A 6,699-nucleotide genomic window follows, 5' to 3' on the forward strand; every position below is an offset into this window, starting at 1 on the left:
GGCAATCAATCTTTCCCTTCAGCTCAGCAAATTTGCAAGCAATGTGAACTGTGTGACAATCCAGTACAGGGGCAGAGCCAGTACTACTTTGGCCTGGATGGTTCAGGGTAATCACCTGAGCAGTGAAGCCAGCTGCTTCCATTGGTGGGTCATTTTTGCTTTCACCAGCAATATTGCCACATCAAACATCTTTGACAGACATGCTTTTGACATTGAAACCCACATTGTCCCTGGGAAGAGCTTCACTCAGAGCTTCATGGTGCATTTCAACAGAAATTTTTTCCTTTTTTTTTTTTTTTTTTTTCTTTTTTGGTCGTTGCTGTTTCAGGGCACTGTGCTTGTCAGAGACACAGAGGAAAGGAGAAAACACTTCCCCTGGGGAATAGTCACACCACAATCCCTTTTTCTTCTCTTTCTCTTGTTGGGATTTTAGATAGTTTCTCCCATGTGCCCTGTGTATTGCTCAAACTGCTAGGTCTGGGACTCAAACCGTGCAGTCAGGTATGTGGGGTCCAACTGCCTTACAGAACTGGTCCGTTGGTTATTCTGTATTTCAAAATACCCTTTAGCTCCTTCAGTAAAATTTTTACTTAAGTTGCATTTTCATCTCCACAATTTATTTATGTATTTATTTATTGAGAGTTTTTTGCTATAGGGCACGTGCACTCCCCAGAAAGCCATAGAGAGACAGAGAGACAGAAAGTGAGAAATCACCACCCCCTCTTCCCCCCGGGTCAAAAATGACCCACCAATGGAAGCAGCTGGCATCACTGCTCAGGTGATTATCCTGAACCATCCAGGCCAAAGTAGTACTGGCTCTGCCCCTGTACTGGATTGTCACACAGCTCACATTGCTTGCAAATTTGCTGAGCTGAAGGGAAAGATTGATTGCCGTTCTGGTAAAAAGCTGGAAGATGGCCCTAAATTTCTGAAATCTGGTGATGCTGCCATTGTTGATATGGTTCCTGGCAAGCCTATGTGTGTTGATAGCTTCTCTGACTATCCTCCTCTGGGTCGTTTTGCTGTTTGTGATATGAGACAGACACCACCACCTCCCCCCCCAAGGAGGGGATGGCCATGCCGCAATCCCTTCTCCTCCATTCTCCTCTCAAGATCTTGGGCAGGCATGCACACATGCCTGGCATGAGTTTAAGTCACTGGATCCAGGACTCGAACCGTGGTTGACTACAAGGGAGTTCAGCAACACAGCCATTAGGCTAACTGCTGGTCCCGCTCCAGAATTTCTGTTTGGTCTTCTAAAAAGTCTGTTTATTTATCTGTATTCCTAGTTTGTGAGACCAGCTTCTCATTTTTTAAAGTTCTTTATAAATAACTTTTTTAGATATGTGAACATATTTATAATAACTAACTTGGTTTTATTTTTAATAAAGCTAACACCTGAATGCTTCAAGGAAATTTTCTATCAACTGCTATTTATTTTGCTTTGTATGAGTCCTATTTTTCTGTTTATTTATGTATTTCCTATTTTTTATTAAAAACTGGACATGTTAAGTGGTATAATATGAACACTATAAAAATCAGATCCCTAGATTCTTCTTCCTCCAGGGCACATTTTTGGTAATATTTATTGTTGTGTTTCATGTAGTGGTACTGTTTTGTAACTTTGAAAGTTTTGTTATTTGCAGTACATATTCTTTCTGTATTTATTTTTACTTTTGTCTTTTTGGATCACTATGGTTTCACTCTTTTTTGTTTGTTTGTTTGGCTATACGGCATATGCACTCAGCAGAGAGAGACAGAGAGAGACACACAGAGAGAAAATGAGAACTACCCTTTAGGTGTATGGTCATATCACAATCACTTTTCTAATCTCTTTGGGATTTGGGGAATGCACGTACATGTGCCCAGTCTGATTTTCATGCTGCCTATCTGGAACACAAACCAAGTCACCTTAGTTTTGTTGTCATTAATAATTGTACATAATGTCTTCCAATCTTCACATTTCTGCAGTTTACAATTCTACTTTAAATTTCACCCCTTTGGTGCTATGCATTTCTGTCAGGAGGAGATTAGACATTGGAGACTGTTCAGATTGTTTCTAAAATTATGTGAGGGTATCTAGATATGCACAGCCATATCTGGGGTTTCAAAGATCCCTATAGTCATCTCATGCCCCAGATTTTTCTTTTAAGTGTTTTGGTTAGTGTTTACATAATTTAAAATATGTTTAAATTGTAGTTTAGCCCAGCTGCTCTTACCAGCTTCTTTTCTTTCTTTCTTTCTTTTTTTCTTTCTTTCTTTATTTCTTTTTGGAGAGTTTTTTTTTTTTTTTTTTTTTTCTTTCGGGGAGCCTCCCAATTTTTTTAGAGGTTTTTGCTATAGGGCACGTGAGCTTGCCAGAAAGAGAGAGAGAGACAGAGAGACAGAAAGCGAGAAATCACCCCCTGGGGGAATGGCCGCACCACAATCCCTTCTTGTCCATTCTCCTCCTGGGATCTTGGGCACACACACACACACATGTGTCTGGTTTGAGTTTAAACCACCAAGTCCAGGACTTGAACCATAGTCGACTACATTGGAGTCCAGTGACATAGCTACTATGCCAACTGCTGGTCCCATCTTCTGCTATTTTCAACAAATGCCCTAGGAAAATGGCTTTTCTTACTATAATGGAGCTTTGAGTAAGGAAAAATAAAGATATTTCCTGTGAATAGAACCTTTTAAAGAAGTTTCCAGATAAGTAAAATTGTCATAATTCTCTGAGGATGGCATTTTGGTAGAGCTCCAAACCACCTCTAGCTTCTCCAGTGGCTATTGCCATGATTTCACCACTGTCTTCATTGCAAAGCTGCTTGTTTTCAGTTCCACTGTAGAGCTGGGAAGTGGATGAGGAGCAGGGCATATGAAAATACCACAATGTAGCAGAATTTAGTTAATTTTCAGAGTTTGTAAATGGTGATTTTGGAAATGTTTTTTGCAATGTTCTAATATTTTTATGTAATTTGCTCTTATCACCATTACTGTAGACATCTGGGCATATGACAGAAAAGCCTAAATATTAAAGATTATAATAAATAAGATAAAATGACTTAATGTGGCAAAGAATTACATAACTTAAAATAACTAAATAGTAGTTTAGATAATTTATTAAGCATATGCAATAATGAAATACCATTAGAATGTTATAAAAATAATCACAAAACAATAGAGAACATTCAGAATATCTAATGAAAGGATAAAATTAAAGGGCTAGGGAAACTTCAATTATGTAGGGCAAAATAAAAGAAAAACTAAAAAATACAAAAGACATAAAGAATTAATTTAGTACATCAAATATTAGTCTAATGATATTCTTGAAAATAGAGAACCAAGAAAATTAAGTGTATATATTATCAAATAATTAAATATTTCCAAGAATTGAATAATGGCCTATACAAACACCCAAATTAATTAATCACTAAAAAAAACCTACATATGAAAATTCTATATAAAACCTCATTTTGCATAGTAAAATATTTAGTCGACTATTCAAAATGGCTCTCAATAAATCACAGCTTTTTGTATCAATTTCCTTTTTGTAATACGACTTTGACACCCGTTCTGTTAAGAACTGAAATCTATTTACCCAAAATAGAATCTATTCTGACTTTGGGACTTGTTTTGATATTTAGGATATGCCAGCATCAACATTCTACTACTTCTGTTCACAGGTTTTACCACTGTATACTTCTTATAGCTTCCATTTTTGCTTTTGAAATCTGATGTTTGTTTAAAGAAACCATTACAATGCAAACTGAAATATTTTGTGATTTTAAGTGGGCAATGAGCTGTAAGGTTAGTGAAGCTGTCACATTTTGATGATAGGAAAAATTTCAACTCTGGAATATGATACACTTTTCAACAATATGCAGAAATTTCACATAGACTTAATAAAGTTGTATTGGCTTGATCAGTGAATGGCATGTGGAAAAATTTGCACATTATATTTTCTGAAAAAAATCATATTTTAAAATATAGAATATTAAAAATAACACAAAATGAGGGAGGGTGAGAGGAAGGGAATCCAAGGAAAAAAGAAAGAAGTAAAATATTTAAGAGACACAAAAATGGAAAATTATCTGTTGGTGATAACATGTATGATCATATCTTTAACTAGACTAAAATACAGTGTAGTTATGATGAGAAAATTCATTCTGCAATTCTGTGATGATACACAGTGATTGAATTTATAAAACATTTAAAAAATATATGAATATTCTTGGGTGATAATATATCTTCAACATTTTTATCTTTTAATTGTGAAGTTCTGCTGTATAAAAGAGACAAATAACAACTAATTTATCTTCTCTTTTAAGAAACATAAAACAAGACATTTGAGAAAGCATTCCTTAAACAATCTACATAGTTACATAAATTTAGCATAATTGAAATGACTTTACTTTTAAAATTTAACCCTATAGTTGTTTTGTGACTAATTACTCATGCTATAAGGGGAAAATTGAGATACGAATAAATTAAACTACCTTTTCAATATCGTAAAACTGATTAATAGTGGCTCAGGACCTGGAACTCTTGACATTCTCTACCTAGTCTTCCTCCCCCTTCTCCCCTTGTCCTCTCATTTTTGTCCTCCACCTTCGTTTCCTCCTCCTCCTTCTTACTTTTCTTCTTCTCTAATTACTTCTCACTACTATCATAAAATATATTTTTGTTATATATTGATTTATTCTTTATTATGACTTTTTAAAATTCATAATAATATTTTTATTTCAAATCCTACTGATTGGCCACATAGTTATCCTATCTATCCTATGTATACTCTTATATGAGTAGTAATAATAAAAAACACTACACTCTAGTATCTATATGTAGTATTTGATGGAATAATAATGCACTTATTTCTGAGTTCTATGCCTTCATATTCATATATTTTATTCTTGTACATGCCTCTGAAATAAATATGCTTCTTGCCAAATCTTATCTTTTATCTATTTTGTTCTATCCCTTGAATATAATGACAATTATTTGCCTTTTCAACAACTGTGAAGGCCTCTCTCATGCATACAGTATAAGTGCACATACATGCCCTCTTGCATAAAAAATAATGAATTAAATATCCTAATTTAGGGTGACTTACTTGACATTGTAGCAAATAGCTTTAAATTTAAGTAGCAATAAGATGACATGCAGTGCTCAAAGATCAGCAAAAACTAATTTCTGTAGTATGCAGTATTACTAAAATTCAATCTCCAAAGTCCTTTGGTATCAAAAATAGATATTAAATCTGGACTATTTACAAAAAATAATTTAAAATAATCTTTGTATTTTTACTAAAATTACAGCACATCATAAATAAAATATTAAAATGTAATAACAATTTCTAAAAGAAATATTTAAACTTTAAATATTTTAAAACTATATAAAATGGGTTATAACATTGTGATTATAATATACTGAGCTTACCAGTATGGTCCTCAGTTCAGTAAACTTCTCACCTCTTATTTACTCGAAAACACTTCTTGGATAATAAATGATTGTGTAGCTGCCAAAAGGTCAACTGAAAATATGTTTTATGGCCTATGAGTATAATATATATTTCTTGTACATTTGAAGGTCATAGATGAGTGAGTGTAGCAGTGGTTTTATTCAAGGAAAAGTTGTTCTAAGGTTGGATGTTATGACTTATGTAAATTTTACTGTGGAGATAATCCAATTCTAACTCCAGAAATTATGTTCAACCTACATGATAATTCAAGTATAATCTAATTGAGAATTAAATATTTTGAGATGCTTTCACTTTCTAGTTCAGTGACAAAGCCTGTGTCTAACTGGTATCTTAATCTTAGACTCTATTGGAGAGTCAAGATATTGTCTGTTACTGAAATTATTTCAAAAGTGGAATGAAGTTCTATAAGAAAAATTTGCCTGGCCCACCAGAGTTGTTGAGGTCATTAGAAAATCATTATTGTTGGGACCAGCAGTTAGCGTAATGGCTGTGTAGCTGGACTCCCATGTAGTCTACCACGGTTCACATCCCGGACCCGGTGCTTAAAACTCACGCCAGGCGCCTGTGCGTGCGTGCCCAATATCCCAAGAGGAGAATGGAGGAGAAGGGATTGCGGTGTGGCTATCCCCCCTGGGGGGTGATTTCTCGCTTTCTGTCTCTCTGTCTCTCTCTGTCTGGTGGGCGCACGTGCCCTATGGCAAAAACCTCTCAAAAAAAAAAAAAAGGAAGGAAAAAAAGAAAATCATTATTGTTGTTCCAAATAACTTATGTATTCACAATGTGTTTTAATTTTGATAGAGGGTATATGTGTTCATCAGAGAGAGAGAGAGAAAGAGAGAGAGAAAGTGAAAAAGCACCTCCCATGGGGATAATCATACTGCAATCCCTTCTTCGTTTCTCTTTCCTTTTTTAACTTTTGGATTCATGCACAATTGCCTGGCATGTTTTATCAAGCCACAAGGTCCAGAACTCAAATCATAAGATCAGTTATGTAAAAATCTAGCTACCTTATCTAGAATGCCACCACTGATGCCAAAATATGTTTTCTGTAGAATGTACAACTTTATAAATAAGTCCTCTAAAACATGGAGATTTTACAACAGGAATACGATATAGCCAAGTTGGCCAGGGAGGATGGAGCAATGTAAAAGGGAAAGCATCAGCAGAAGGGAAGCAGCCAGAGAAAGAGCTCCAGATACCAAGTAGAGACCTGACTGAGGGTAGGTCAGCAG

The 6,699-nt window shown here is 35.1% G+C and overlaps 1 pseudogene; it reads right to left on the reverse strand.

The window, feature by feature from the left end:
* The window catches only part of LOC114005027 (elongation factor 1-alpha 1 pseudogene), a 7,436-nt pseudogene that overhangs the window by 283 nt on the left and 454 nt on the right, over nucleotides 1-6,699 (reverse strand).

Source organism: Tupaia chinensis, unplaced genomic scaffold (genome assembly GCF_000334495.1).
Source record: "Tupaia chinensis unplaced genomic scaffold, TupChi_1.0 Scaffold000009_1, whole genome shotgun sequence".
In the NCBI taxonomy this organism is placed as follows: domain Eukaryota; kingdom Metazoa; phylum Chordata; class Mammalia; order Scandentia; family Tupaiidae; genus Tupaia; species Tupaia belangeri.